This window comes from Mus musculus, chromosome 5 (assembly GCF_000001635.26).
Source record: "Mus musculus strain C57BL/6J chromosome 5, GRCm38.p6 C57BL/6J".
In the NCBI taxonomy this organism is placed as follows: Eukaryota; Metazoa; Chordata; class Mammalia; order Rodentia; family Muridae; genus Mus; species Mus musculus.
Window position 1 is genome coordinate 96,444,577 of NC_000071.6, and position 15,947 is coordinate 96,460,523.

Here is a 15,947-nt window from a genome sequence, read left to right on the forward strand (position 1 = left end):
ATCAAGATAGCCCTTTGCTACCACAGCAGAAAGTAGTGGTGACATTTGACAAAGCAAGTGAGGTCTCCTTATGGCTCGATGTCTGTCCAGTGCCAAGGTCCTTAATCTTTTTCTTTTTTTTTCCATTTTTATTAGGTATTTAGCTCATTTACATTTCCAATGCTATACCAAAAGTCCCCCATACCCACCCATCCCCACTCCCCTACCCACCCACTCCCCCTTTTTGGCCCTGGCGTTCCCCTGTACTGGGGCATATAAAGTTTGCGTGTCCAATGGGCCTCTCTTTCCAGTGATGGCCGACTAGGCCATCTTTTGATACATATGCAGCTAGAGTCAAGAGCTCCGGGGTACTGGTTAGTTCATAATGTTGTTCCACCTATAGGGTTGCAGATCCCTTTAGCTCCTTGGGTACTTTCTCTAGCTCCTCCATTGGGAGCCCTGTGATCCATCCATTAGCTGACTGTGAGCATCCACTTCTGTGTTTGCTAGGCCCCGGCATAGTCTCACAAGAGACAGCTACATCTGGGTCCTTTCGATAAAATCTTGCTAGTGGATGCAATGGTGTCAGCATTTGGATGCTGATTATGGGGTGGATCCCTGGATATGGCAGTCTCTACATGGTCCATCCTTTCATCTCAGCTCCAAACTTTGTCTTTGTAACTCCTTCCATGGGTGTTTTGTTCCCAATTCTAAGGAGGGGCATAGTGTCCACACTTCAGTCTTCATTTTTCTTGAGTTTCATGTGTTTAGCAAATTGTATCTTATATCTTGGGTATCCTAGGATTGGGGCTAATATCCACTTATCAGTGAGTACATATTGTGTGAGTTCCTTTGTGAATGCCCCTTCCGCTCCACTCAAGCCCCGGGCTACCTTGCCAGCAGAGTCTTGCCCAACACCTGCAAGGGCCCACACAGGACTCCCCACGGGATCCTAAGACCTCTGGTGAGTGGAACACAGCTCCTGCCCCAATCCAATCGCGCGGAACCTGAGACTGCGGTACATAGGGAAGCAGGCTACCCGGGCCTGATCTGGGGCACAAGCCCCTTCCGCTCCACTCGAGCCCCGGGCTACCTTGCCAGCAGAGTCTCGCCCAACACCCGCAAGGGCCCACACGGGACTCCCCACGGGATCCTAAGACCTCTGGTGAGTGGAACACAGCGCCTGCCCCAATCCAATCTTTTTCTTAAACAAGAGAATTCATCACTTGTTGGCTTCCTGTTTCTTCGTCACAGCAGAGGGGACTGGGGCACTTTCCTCCCCTTGCCTGGCTTTCCTGTTGAATCTTACTCCGCCACAGGAAGAAGCCAAGCATGTATCTTTCATATAGTGGGTGTCTGTGGAGTGGGACCTGTACCTGCCTGGAAGGAAGGCAGGTAAAATGGCCCAAACTTCTATTTGAGAATCTCTGGGGATGTTCCTTAGTTAGTAAGAGTGCGCAGGAAAGGGATTAGTTCCACAAACACTGAGCTGACCCTCAATCTGGTTGGTCTATACTCTCTAGAGGAGAAGATGGCACCATTCAGGATAGTGTTTAACCTCTTATGCACCTTGTTAACTTAAAATCTCCTGTACCTCAATAATAAAAGTAGCCAGGCAGCATGAGAAGACAGTATGTGTGTGAAAACCCAATGGAAAAAGAGATGTCAGAAGACCCACCAGGGTCACAGATAACAGAATCAACCGTCAACTGTACTTTTAAATCATCAAAATTAGTATTTTTTTTATTAGCTACTTTTCTTATTGCCGTAACAAAATACCATAGAGAAGAAGATGGGGAGGCTCAAGGAAGGAGGAAGGATTCATTTTGCCTTGTTGTTTGAGAGGATGCAGAATGTCAGAGAGAGAATGGTGGTAGTCTGAGTTTGAGGTGGCCGGCCATATTGCATCTACAGACACAAAGCAGGGAGAGATGGATGCTGGCACTCCACTCACCTCTCTCTTTTGTGGTTCAGTCTAGCATTCCAGCCCATAGGTCGATGCTGTGGATATCCAGGGTGGGTCTTCCTTCCGGGGCCAATCCTTCTTGGACGGCTCTGCATGGATACATCTAGATGTGCGTCTATTAGGTAATCCTAAGTCCATTTAGGTTAGCTGTGAAGATCGACCATTCTAGAGATAACTGGAAACAAAGAGCTAAATGAGACGATTTAACTGGAAAAACATAGCTAACATTAAAAATTCAGTGAATAGTTTTATGGTACATTTAGCATGTTTGAAGAGAATAGTCATGAGCTTTTCCTTTTTCCCACCCAGTATGTTTTTAAAAATAATTTTTAATTATGAAAGGTTATATACAAAAATGTAAGAGTGGTAGAATAGACCTCAGTGTTCCCATGGTCTAGCTTAAATGACTTCTAAGTGTGATTAAACTTATTCTGTCTGCACGTACCACCTTTTTTCACACTGCATACTGATGACATCACACTGTTACCCTGCACACTGATGACATCACACTGTTACCCTGCACACTGATGACATCACACTGCTACCCTGCACACTGATGACATCACACTGTTACCCTGCACAGTGATGACATCACACTGTTACCCTGCACACTGATGACATCACACTGCTACCCTGCACACTGATGACATCACACTGCTACCTTGCACACTGATGTCATCATTGCAAGGCCCATTATTTCCCCACCAAGTAATTCGCTTTCTACACTTCCAGTGTAGTCATCACAGTGTTTTGTTGATTTCCACTGTTGACATTCTTATTATGGTCATGTGACTACTGATCCTTAGTTCATTGATTTCTTGTGTAACTTTGGCTGATCATTATTTTTTCACTTGATCATTATATCTTGATTGTTTCATTCTCTGCCTGCCATAATTTATTCCTTATGCTCTGACCAAATTCTTACATTGATATCAGGATGGCGATAAACGTCAGGTGCTCAGATGGTACCATGGTGCCCCAGGAATCATCTCTAGTAGTTATGCGAGATCCTGCCCCAGTTGCTCAGTGTTTCTTCTTTCCTGGCTTGCAGCATGGCTGTTGTCTTGGCTCTTCCTTACGTGCCCTCCTGCACTGAATGCCAAGTCTGGGATCCTTCGTTTTCCTTAGTGTGTTTGCTTAACTCAGAAGAGGCTGTCATCTTCATTCACCCTTGGAGGGAAGGTCAGTTAGTTAGACTTTGAGCTCTCAAAGCGTCTTGCTCTACCTTACTCTTAATAGGAAGCCTGTGAATTCTGGTTTAGTCTGCTAGGTGGTGAGCAGTTTCTGTGAGGCCTTCACAGGTTTTCCCCATTGTCTAGCACCTCCACGGTTAGTGGGAAGGTGTATGCTGTTGTGATCCCCAATAAAAACCTTCTGGAGTATCCAGGACTTATTTATCTTACCTTTCTGGAGTCTCATGATGATATACTATGGTATATTTGTATCCACCATGCAAAGCACTTTAGAGCCTTTCAGCTTTGCCCTCCAGTCTGGAACCTACCCTGCAATTGCGATCTCTTCCTTCCCTCCATCTTCCATGGTCCATTCCTCAGGACTAGACTCTTCCTGGCTTTCCAAACTCTGGCCTCCCCTTTGCTCTCAGGTGGCATTGCTGATTCCTTTGACTCAAAATCAGAGCAAGGCATGTTTTTTTAATGGCTTAAACAGTTTATAGTCTTGTAAAATGCTGGCCTCAATTTTAGAGAAAGAAAGAAAGGCCTTATGAATCAATAAAATGGTTTTGCATGGGCAGTGAATGAGCAGTTATAGAGTAGAACTTGAGTGTAAATTTATTTTGTTCGTAGATGAAGGTAAATCAAACAGACTTCAGGGGACAATGAAATGGCTCAGTGGGTGAAGGTACTTACGTGAAAGCGTGCTGACAGGGGTTCAGTCCCTGGAACTTACTGTGGAAGGGGAGTAAGAAACAATTCCCAATAGTTATCTCTACACCCCCCCCACACACACGCACACACACAGACACAGACACACACAAACACACTATGACATGTGCACACCTGCACTTGCACACACAACAGTAATAGATAAAAATTATAGAACTGGACTTCAATATCACATAAACTTGGTTTTGATTCTTGCTTTGCTGTTACTGGTTCTTAAGAGGAAGCCTTATGTCCTCTAACTTCAGGTCTCAGTTTCTCTAACTCTAAAATGGACGCAATAATAGTAGTCATCAGATACTAATTTAAATATGGTAGCTTATGTGAAAGTCCTTTAGCCTTGAAGCTGGCCTGGCTGAAGAGATCCTTTAATGGCAAGTGGAAATTGCTTAGGAGAGATGGAGTGTCACATGACTCTTGATGTCTTTTTCTGGTTCTGCCTCTTCCTGGCTGTTTGGTGTTTAAGATATTTATTTTCCGGTTTGGCTTTGGTTTCTTTAAGTTTGAAACTGAGATAGCATCTCTCTCTCTCTTGGGTACTCCCTATAAGGATTGTGTACAGCAGAACACTGTGAGCAGGCAGTCCTTCTGTAAGTGTTCTGCTAGGTGTTATTAAGATGAGGAAATACTGGGCTGGAGCGATGGCTCAGCAGTTAGGAGCACTGGCAGCTCTTCCAGAGGTCCTGAGTTCATATTCCCAGGATCCACACGGTGGCTCAGAACCATCTGTAATGAGGTCTGATTCCATCTTCTGATATGCATAAAGACAGAGCACTCATATACATAAAATACATGAATAAATAAATCTAAAAATAACAGACAAAGAAGGACTGTGGCACACTGGCAACTGGAGCTCTTGTTCCCTACATCTGCTCCTTGTGGTACTTCCCTGGGCTGGGGTTTTCTTGACAGTTTACATCTAATTACATATAGTGCCAATTTCCTTGTGTGAAGTCTGAAGGTGACCTTGGGAGAATTAAGAATTAAAATTGGCTGTCTTGTCAGAACACTATATAAAGAAAATGTAATTGCTTCATTCCAAATCCCAAGACTTCCTCTTCTAAACAGGATGGATGATGTAGAAATTCAGTTATTGGGAATTTCAGATTTATTTCTTTATAACAGTATGGAACTCCTTTTTTGTTTTATTTATTTATTTATTTATTTTTTGTTTTTGGTTTTGGTTTTTCGAGACAGGGTTTCTCTGTGTAGCCCTTACTGTCCTGGAACTCACTCTGTAGACCAGGCTGGCCTCAAACTCAGAAATCCACCTGTCTCTGCCTCCCAAGTGCTGGGATTAAAGGTGTGCGCCACCACTGCCCTGCTGTTTTGTTTTTTTACATTGGTGAGCAATATGGTAACGAAGACTCACATACTTCTGGAACTGAAAAGTAGCTTAGGGAATATGTGATTAAAATTTTTAATTTTATTGATGAAGGAATTAAGCTACAGAAAGGCTGATCTTTGTCCAAGACACAGCTGTGTACTAGTGAAGCCAAAGAAACTAGCTGTGTCCCTTAAATTCCAGCTCAGTATATATACTTATACATAGCCAGTGACAAACCATAGTAGAGAAGGTAGAATCCAAATGGTTTTCAAAACAAGTTATTTAAATTATTCAAGAAAACGGAAAATAAATTCATCAGTGAATTGGGATTTGGTAAGCATTTTTGAGTTTCTAAATTAACACCCTAATTTTCATATGCTACAGGGCTATTAATTATGTATTTCTTTTAAATTATTTAACTCAAAATGTATCTAAAGCATCAATTTTTCCAGTTTGGAAGATTTTGTTGATCGCAGCTGTTAACTTGAGGATCATGGTCACAGAGACACAATAACTTGCCCAGGTAATTGAACTCTTAGGGCAGGTAATGTCTTCGTTGGGATCCACCCTCTTTTGAACATTTGCCGTAATAAATCATAGTGCCTATGAATGCACAGGGTTTCATAAAGTCCTGTGAAATTCAAGGAAGGCACACACCAGCAAAATCCAGGTGACATCCCTCTGACTGGCAGTAGAAGACCCCAGCTCCCTACACATAAAACATTTTTGTTTTAAATTTGGAACTAATGGGTGTGAGAAATAGTCTTGTTTTGAAAACTTACCATCCAAGAATGTAATTCATGCTTTTGGGAGTTTGGGGTGCTTTTCAATATTTCCCTTTTTCCTTCTGTGCTGAATGAAGATACAGATTTGGAATTCTATTGCCTTTTTTTGCTTTGGCATCCTGCACTGGCCCAGTAACAGCATAATCCTGGCAGTGGCAGAATTGGGGCAGTGCCCAAAGATCAGAAAATCCCACAGTGAGTGGCATGCTTTAACTCATCGGCCCCTTATCTGTAGATGTGTGGTGGGGCTTCAAACTTCAGATCTGGTCTCTCCCCTTCTCCATCTTAACTTGTTTCTGAGGTGTTTGCATTTCTGTTTTCTATAAGCCCACTGTGCTGCTACCAGACAGAGCAAAGAAGTCCAGCTGTGAAGATAGGATACACAGTGCTTTCTAAACAGTTTCTTTTATGGCCATTCTCCTCACTCTGTAGAGGCTCAGGTACACCTGGACATCTTGTTCCCTGTGCATGCGAGGCAGCTCTGTGCCTTAGTTTTTCATTCCATAGTGGTTTTCATCATGACGTATAGCTGAGCCATTGTTTTTTGTTTGTTTGTTTGTTTTGTGCTTGTTTGTTTTTACAAATGTCTAGGTGTTCCATTCTACAAATGGGTGTCTTGTTTTTATTCCATTTTCTTATGGATATTCCTCTCTTCCTCAGGTAGGCAGCATCCTTCCTATCCTTATAGGCGCTGCTCACTTAAGTGTGTGTTGCCTAGAGGGCTGCTTTTTCTAACCTAGGGAAGGCAAGCCAGTGAAAGCATAGGAATACATCTGTCACTACCTGCACCTCCCTATACCCTCTTGGCCTATGAGAGATGGTATGTGTTTGTATGTTTGCCAATGTCAGAGCTACCGTGGTGGCTCCAGGAAGCAGCGGAGCGTGGACAAGCAAGTGGGTACTGTCAGTGGTGAATCTGTAGATTGGACATAATGAAGCAGAAAATCAAGATGCTTCCCTGTCAGAATTTTCAAGGTCAGTGCTGCTGTTCACTTTCTTTTCAAGTCAGGTTAGCGCAGGACTTCATTCCAGCAGCTCTGAGTGCCTTCCTGGACAGGAGGTAGGTCCCAGAGCTTCTAAAACCCATCTTAGGAAGAATGCACAAACTCTCCAAGGACACAGAAATGTCAGGTTTAGCCTGCCTTCAAGCGACCAGGCTAAACTTTAGAAAAGATAGTAGTCTTCAAACTTTTTATACAGGAGGGACTTGTTTTTCAAAAGAACTGTCTTTATCACCTCCAGTACACAGAAGGGAGAAAATGGTGTGGGAACTGCAGGTTTTGGCAGTGCTAGGGATCTGGTTGGTTTTCATCAACAATTTCAGCAGCTAGGTGTCTTCATAGACTACAGGCTATGAGGTTGACCAGATGGCATTTCTTTTCAACCAAGGCATTATGTCTTTTCTTTGTCTGTAGAGAGAGTTTAGGTGCTATGAAGAGTCTGTTTTACACATAATTTCAAACAGGAAACACCTTCCTACTGGCCCCCTCCCCCTTTTTTTAAGCAGTCTACCTTTACTTTGTTAAGTTGAAGAGTCTTTCTGATGGTTGAAGATAAGGTGTATCACTTTAGTTAACTTTTAGCTACTAAAGGAAAAGCTTAAAAGTATTTGAACTGCAGAAACTAGCTTGTAAGGGCAGCAAGCATTTCTACAAATTCCAAAGCCTGTGAGATTGATTGCTTTTAGTGTTTACTATGGCCAAATGATTAACTAGGACCCTGCAAGGAGGCCTCTGAGAGATGATTTATGCTCTGAATGTCGGAAGGATGTTTGCATATAACCATCAGAGGGTTTTTATTTCTTTTTTCTTTTCTTTTCTTTTTTTTTTTTTTTTGAGGCCCTTTAAACTTTGCCTATCTTGGGGACAGTCACTACTTCCATCATTTTTCTTTCCTTTTGTATTTTATTGTCTTCCACAGAGGCCCAAGCCATCCTCTTAATATTTACAGAGTTTGGTGGAGCTAGGATTTCTTGGGGGTTCCCCTTCGTCTGTGGGAGAGAAGTGTGCTTCAGGTCTTCTGAAGTTTTTGCTACCACCAATGAGGGAGCAGATTTTATGATTAATCAGTTTCCCAAACTAAAGAAATACAATTCTCACAAACACTGAAATATATCATAATTATTTAGAGTTTCAAAATGAAATGTATGCTGATCTAAGCTTGGACCAGCTTTTATGGAATTTTCTTTCCAACACTTTTTCTCATATTTTCATTATGGATGGAAAATTCAAGTTTGTCCACATTGAAGTAGCATGTTTTATTTTTTTTAAAAATTCTTGATGAGGACCAGGCATGGTGGCACAAACCTTTAATCCCACCACATAGGAGGCAGAGGTAGGTAGATCTCTGAGAGGTCAAGGCTAGCCAGGGCCTTACTTTCTCAAAACCAAAAACAACAGGAGACAACAACAACCATTACTACTATTGCTGCTGCTACTTAGGGAGCACCCACCATGTGCCGTTGGGCTTGTAGGTTGCTGAGATACAAAAGTGGACAGGGCAGACCCACTGCCTGCCTTCAATGAAGCCCTGGTCTTATTTTTAAGTCTATACTTCTAAAAATATCTGCTAAGAAGTCTGCTGTTCCACCCTTCCCACGGGACATTGTTTGAGGGAGTCCGTATACTGCAGGATGCAAAATTGTCATGTTGGTGGGACTTGAATTCTCTGTGCCTTTAGAGCAGGGCTAATAGAAGAGGAGGATCACATTCCTGTTCTGAGCACAGTGACAAGGGTTCTTAAAGAACCCACTGTCCCTCAGAGGCAGGTAGGTGAAGGAAGAGGAAGGTGATTGTCTTTAAAATTCATTCTCCTTTAGGTGTAATGCTGACCTAAAGAGAAGGAGAAATCCATGGCGATTCTCTGGTAACAAGAACCTAGAGAGTCAACACCTGCCCAGTGGATACAGATGTGCTGCCCTTGCTGCCCAGAGAGGTGGCTTTCCAGAACCTGTCTCTTTTCTTATGTGTACATTACCCAGCAGGAGTACAAAGGCAGAGCAGCAGACCAGACCTTCAGGATTTCTTTCTTGCTGTTGGGAAGGCGTGTTAACATTTAACGACAGCACATAACTTTGTTCACTTGGGCAATGAGTACTTTAGCCTGTGGATGGATGGAATCATACTGGTCAATACTGTTCTGAAAAGGAGCAATTCTAAATAGCTGGTTCAGATGCTCGGCCCATCTATTCTGTCACACCACAATATAATTTGTCGTATCATTATGCTGTATTTTAGAATTGATGCCTTTTCTGGTGAATCCATATATGTTGGAGAACTATCTTTTGCATCGCCTTTTGCAAGATGAGGTGTGTCTGAAGGCAGTTTTTTCCTGTTCCAAGGAAGACTAAGGTATAATAAGCAGGAGACTGGGAAATTTAACACAGCAGAATACATGGAATCAGATGGAGTTTCTTGCCATTGCACCTTTGTGAAGGGTTCAGGGTTTCTTATCCTAGACTCTCAGGGAGAGTAATATACCTAACAGTTTTAAGTGGGGTCCATATTTTAATTTAGAAAATGAAGGTTCTTTCAGGTTATGTCCATGTGTTTCCTCCCTGATGGAAGCAAGCATTTTTTAGTTTAAGAAATGACTGTGTCAGGCATGTGGCAAACACCTTTAACCCAAGGTGGGGCAGAGAAGGCAGATCTACTTAATTTTCAGGCTATCCTGGTCTCCATAAACAGTTTCTGGGCAGCCAGTGCTACATAGTGAGACTCCTGTCTCCCCAAACCAATCCAAAAGCCAAAACAACAACAACACAAAAACAAAAGATCCTTCTTTTGCACATTTCATCTGTTTTTTAAAAGTAATATACATTTCCAAATATTTGCTGTTCATTGGAGAAGTCCAAAGCCAATAACTCTCAGAGAATGACTGACTGTGTTTTGGGGAGTTGGTAGATTAATTATGCAGGCATTTATGAAGGTCTAACTGCACTTGGCAGGACAGTGGGAATGAATGCACACTGGTGGTAAGGCTCCTTGTATGATATAACTATAAATTGATGAATATTTTTTTTAGGAGATTGGTCTCAGCACCTGCAGTCATGTTCCATCCACCCACCAGGCCTGCTCCCTTCATGCCTAAATATAGAATCGTGCTCTCCACTCCCTTCTGTTCTCAGTGACCTGCCATGAGTTTAAACTTCTGTTGTTGCTTGCCTATTGTGGCTGTAGTTTAAAGCTCCCACTCCTTCCGGTTTGTGTTGTGACTCCTTTCACATTCACTCCCAGGCTGCTCCACACTGAGTGTCCAGTGATATTTTAACTGAAGATCGGTTAGATCCCTAGATGACTTTTGTTGTTGTTTTGTTTTAATAGCATAAAAAAGCCCTTTCTGATCCTGTTCTGGCCAGGTTCAGCTTCCTCACCTGCGCGCTGGGATCTGGAATATTCCGTGACACTGTCTGTTCAGCTGTGAGCTCTGTGTAGACAGAATCTGTGTCTGCATGTATGTATCTCTTGGTCTCTGCCGTGCAGAATGGTAACAAAATTTAGTGAGGGCCGTATCTGCTTTTGCAGAGGTCACTGAGTTATGTCTCCTCTCTAAACCTTGCCAAGTATGAGCTTGTTAGCAAGCCAAACTATATCGCCTTTTGTTTAATTCCACAGTGTTTGTCAGAATGTTTTGAGAAATGGTAAAATAGATGGTTCTTGCCTCTTATGTGTAACACAACTACACACACACATACACACACACACTTGCAGAGTGTTAAAGACTGTCTGTGTACTTCATAAGGTTGTCCTCCCCGCATCTGCTCTGAGGAGGTGTGATTAAGTTCCACAATGACAGACAGTAGGAGAGTCAGAACAATTGTCCAGATTCTCCCACACTGAGTTCTCCCTGCTGTCTTTTGCCTTTCTGTTATCTTGAGTAGAGGCCACTTAATACAGCTTGCATTGTGACATCAATTCTAGCACTTACCCTGTGACATTTAGCCAGAGTTTATGGATCCTGTGTTATTTTGAGACCGTTCTTGCCCAACTTCATCAAATGCTTTGCTTTAGAAATGCTGACAGTTCTTCAGATTATTTTGTGGTGTCAAAAAAGTTTTATGTTCTATAAAATTTGGGGAGTTGATATTATTCACTGTGATTTTCTTTCTTCACAGCTACTTGTAATTTATGCTTATTTTGTTTCATAAGTCTAGGAGATTGCATGGATACATGCACAGCTAACACAAGGCATGGCCTTCCTGTTCCCAATGGCCCTGCCCACTCCAGGCTTGGTGTCTTCCGGGGTGTTTCATGGAAACTCAGAGACCAAGAGTCTCCTTTGTCTTCTTATTCTTTCTCAGTGAGTGGTGTACTCTTTAGCAGTGATTGTAAGGACTGGGGTTATAGCTCAGAGGTTATGAGCACTGGCTGCTCTTCTAGAGTAGCTGCATTAGATTCCCAGTACAGGAGCTCACAACCGTCTGTAACTCAAGTTCTAGGGGATCCAATGCCCCTTTCTTGTCTGAGCACTGTATGCACCTGGTACACAAACACTTATGTAGGTAAAACGCACAGACACATAAAAATAAAAAGAAGTGAATCTTGAAAAATAACTTGATCGTGTTATCTCAATGTAAGGAAGTGGAGACTAAGGAGTCAGTCAAGCAACTTCTTTAGACAATTTTGGACTTGACCTAAAAACACATTTTTTTTAGCACAAGATTTTATAAAAAGATTTTAAAAGGAAGGAGCGAACTTACATGGAGCTATCCTATACGTGCCACCCAGCTGGAGAGAGGTAGTATCATCTGCCTATTTTGATGCCCTTTCTTCAACATTATGCATGCTTTGTACCTTTTAAGTTCTAAAGAAATTAACCTGACATTGGGAAGATAAGAAGATATTAAAAATTTTTTAGCTCCTTTTAATTGCATTTATGTAATTCTATTCTCATAACTACTTGAAATAATTCTTCTTGTTATTATTTTAAAACACATACAAAACCAGGAAAATCCATTTTTAATCCCCATAAAGAGAAACAAAAAACAAGCAAACTGGCGATCTTAGCAGGTGAGTAATTAAAAGCAAACAAAACCAAGTGATCTGGGAGCCAGCATGCACAGCCAGAGAGCCTGAGAGTGTGCATGCTGCTCTGGAGAGTAAATGTCCTTGAACAGCAGCAACCTAATTGGATTGACCCCAGCAGCTTGTGTCCCCTCTGTAGTCTGAGGTGCTTCCTCTGACATTTTCCTGGTCCATGAGAAAAGAGGGCACGAGGTGGAATGTGACTTTGACGGCCACCTGTAACGATAAGGTCTTAGGTCTATTTAGTACATCACTTCTCTATGGTATCAGATATTAAACACTGATGTTGTTGCTGTAAGCTATAAGGACTTTTATACCATCATGTGGTCATCTTTCTATCCCAAGCACTCGCAATAGAACCTGGTTTCTGATGGGTTCTCAGTGGCTAAAGCAAGAGTCCCTACAAGGTAGGGTGCCCTTGGTTAAGAACCCCCATGTGGATCGCTTAAATTTAAAATGGACCAATATAATACAAACAAAAACATTTTGGCATGTGTTTGATTTAAGAAAACTACCATTGCTGGCCATGGTGGGTCATGCCTTTAGACCCAGTACTTGGCAGGTGGATCTCTGTGAGTTCGAGGCCAGCCTACTTAACATAGCTTGTTCTAAGACAGCAGGACTACATTGAAAGACCCGGTCTCAACAAACAAAAGAAGAAAAGAAAAACTCATCATTTTGGAAACAAACTGGAGGAGAAAATTAAATTGACCTAATTTTACTCCGAGTACATATGCACAGAATAAAATAAACAGTACAATTTGTAATGAAAGGGGAAATAAGCAAAAATAATCCAAGGCAGGGTGAGATCATAGCCAGAAAGCCAAGTTATTTCTCAAAACGATTATTTCTGGTATGACCTTCTCTTCAAGCTAACTGATGAGACAATCACTTGCTTCCTCTAGAACAGCAGCACTCGGCTTTCTAGGGCTTATTTATAACCTCCTGTGAAGAGCAGGCAGTGAAGAAGAAAGCTTAATTATGCATTTTCCACTCAGTGCTTCCATATGGCCAGGAAGAAATATGATTCCTCTTGTATTGTAGTATCTTTTCCATCTGAGCAAACATACCTGGCTTAAGCCCCACGCCGGAAGTCAATTTGGTAGTTTCTTGTGTAGGGTGAAACCCACAGCCTCTTGCAGAGTTGGTTAGTAGCCATCAGTGGGATCTCTGTTAGCTCTTTTCCATTAGGGAGATGAATTTCGTTTCCAAAGCTGTGATCTAGGAGAGTTGCCAAGCAGCTACAGTTAAAAGAAAAAATACACAAAACCCAGCAAACATGGCAATTCTTTCATGTGGCCCTCTCTTCCTTTGTGCTCATTAAGCTAGCTGCTGGCTGACCAGTTCTGAAATACAATCCCTGAGTCCCTATGCCTTGGGCTGTTTCTAAGCCCTTGGAACCTCAGTCAAAGCTTGATTTCAAGTAGTTGGCCACTCAGTACTCAAAGGGTGACCATCCAAGATGGAATTGAGAGACTCTAGAAGTTTATTGAAGGATTTTTCAGCTCTACTTTTGTGAGGTTTGCAGAACATTTGCAAAGGTTCTGTGCCCCTCACAGAAAAGAACATTGTGAAGTCCTTGTGTTTCAGAGCATCCTCTGGCTCTTTGACAGGATCTGTAGTGTGCCTTAGAACTCTAAATGTGTGCCGGGCGGTGATGGTGCATGCCTTTAATACCAGCACTTGGGAGGCAGAGGCAGGCAGATTTTTGAGTTCAAGGCCAGCCTGGTCTACAAAGTGAGTTCCAGGGTAACCAGGGCTACACATAGAAAAACCCTGTCTCAAAAAACAAAAAACCAAACCAACCAACCAACCCAACAAACAGAACTCTTAATGTGGTTTCTTCAGCTCTCTGGCTGCACTAATATGAGCAAGCAGAGAGTAGAATTTGGTACCTCGTTGCTTTGCTTTGTGTCTTATGATGAGCCCAAGTTCTCCTGACCAGCACAAATGATGTGCCCACCCAGACAATGAAAGTCATTTTTCTTTTATAATGCCTTGAGAGCTTGAATTTTAATTGAGTCCCCAAAGACGCATTTGTTGTTTTGTTTTTTTTCTTTATTACAGAAATGAGACACTGTCCCCAGGTAGCTTTGGCAGTCTACAAAATGACCTTTGTATTGTGGAGACCTTTCAGGTGATTGAATTGAATCGACTGATTCTAAATGTTACACCACTAGTGAAAAATGTCCAAGAATCACTTAAGGGACCTGGAAGCCATAGAGTTTAATCTCAGTCTGCTCATCCTATTGCCACTGTGGCGACTCGGCCATGGCATCGTGGATTCTTTCCATGTGGAACATTCTAGTGGAAGAGTGACTGCCAGGGTCAACAAGGCAAAGCCCATCTCTTTCCTAGTGCATTTCCCCTCTGTTGCTGCTGCCCCAGGGTGGGTCACATGCTCCCATGCCTGACCTTTGAGTACCAGCCGCTTCTCACCACCTGGCCTTTGCAGCCTCTCTTTCTGCTTGAGTTTCCTCTGGATAAGTTTTCATTTAAAGTGTGCCGTCTGAAAGGAGGGACGACCAGCTTCACGCTGAAGAAACAGTTCATAAGTTGAATTCCCAGGACTATGTCAGAATCAACAGGCGAAACATCTCCTTTTCACCTCGACATCACAGCACATTCTAAGTTTAGGCTTGTGTTATAAACTCAAGGCAAATGGCGCTTGCTTTTTCCCTATTTCATTTCCTACTACAAAAGTACGTTTGACTTACCTTATTGAAACGTGTGTGGTCGCCTTTCCCAGAGTAAGCACCTATTGAAATCTCTTGTCTACTTAACTGTGCCACTACGGTTTAGACAAAGGAGGTCCTGCTTCTACAGAATTAAAATTAAGACCATCGGTGTGGTCTTGATGAAGAAGAGTTGTCTGTAAGACAGGTTAGAGCCATTTGTTATTAACTGGGAGAGTTTGTTTAACTGTAACCATTAATGAGACAGCAGCTGAAACCCTCGCTTTGAGGGTAGCCCTGCTCAGTTACATGTCAGCAGAGCAGTGATGTATGTGCCACCATACAGAATGCTAGTGTGTTGGGACAAAGCAGACTAGAATGTGGACAGTCACAGCTTCTCTGTCCTTATACTTCCTGCAGAAAGTATGAAATGGCTTATCAGGCCTTTCAGTGAGAGCTGTTGAGTTCAAATACAAACCCCTTCCTCCCATGCTATGTTTGAGGGGAGAATGATATATGTACATATGGTGGGTGGAATTAAAGGAGATAAAGAGAAGGGCGTGCCCAATAAAGGACGTCTGGACCAGTGTGATGGCATGGGTGTGGATGGAGGAGGGAGTGTTTGTGGAGCAGGATGTAACTCCTCTGCATTACACAGGACTCTAGAATATAAGCTAGGGCACCTGGTCACCTGAGACTCTCAGCTGGAACACGTCTGCATTGTCATAGGAAGTGGTGGGAAAAAGAGAAATTCTCGTTTGAGCTGGAACTTGACTTTGTGACTCTGTTCTGGATCGTGTGGCTCAGAACTTGTCTGTAGCAGTGACGAACAGTCTGAAAGCTGGGTATGATTTACCTTTAAAAATAAGCGGGAACTAGTTTCATAATTATTCATAGGGTATTATTGCTCAGATTCATAATTATTGGGGATGATTTCATCTCCTGGGAGAGAAAGAGTCTCTGTATTGTGAATAATCTTCACTTTATCTTGTCTATCTCCTAGCTCAGAGTAGGAACCTGTTGGTATTAATCAGTGTGACCTTTTTGCTTACCAATTGTGCTTTGTGCTTTTATAGTTCTTATTTTGCCCCTGAGTTGTTAATAGGAAAGAAGGCAAGTACAGAGAAAAAAATCTACATAATATCCCCATCTGGACTGAATATAGAAGAATACTGTGTTTTAAATGCTTCTCAGCATACAGCAGTTCCTGGGGGCAAAAGCCAGAGGACTACAGGTCACATGTGTCACCAACGATCTGTAGACGTTTGGCCTCTAGAGTGTCTAAAACAAT

The 15,947-nt window shown here is 42.4% G+C and overlaps 1 protein-coding gene and 1 long non-coding RNA gene across 5 annotated transcripts in view; one reads left to right on the forward strand and one right to left on the reverse strand.

Annotated features, from left to right (window-relative positions):
* The window catches only part of Fras1 (Fraser extracellular matrix complex subunit 1), a 410,957-nt gene that overhangs the window by 70,800 nt on the left and 324,210 nt on the right, over nucleotides 1-15,947 (forward strand). The window lies entirely within an intron of this gene.
* Nucleotides 1,333-14,859, reverse strand: Gm33050. Of its 3 annotated transcripts, XR_003955755.1 has the most exons (4): nucleotides 14,699-14,859; nucleotides 13,052-13,202; nucleotides 2,871-12,197; nucleotides 1,333-2,120 (listed from the first exon to the last, which is right to left on the reverse strand). It is a non-coding gene; the product is annotated as a predicted gene, 33050 (long non-coding RNA). The 3 variants fall into 3 exon arrangements; XR_389343.2 differs by having other exon boundaries at nucleotides 2,871-13,202; XR_003955754.1 differs by having other exon boundaries at nucleotides 2,871-14,517.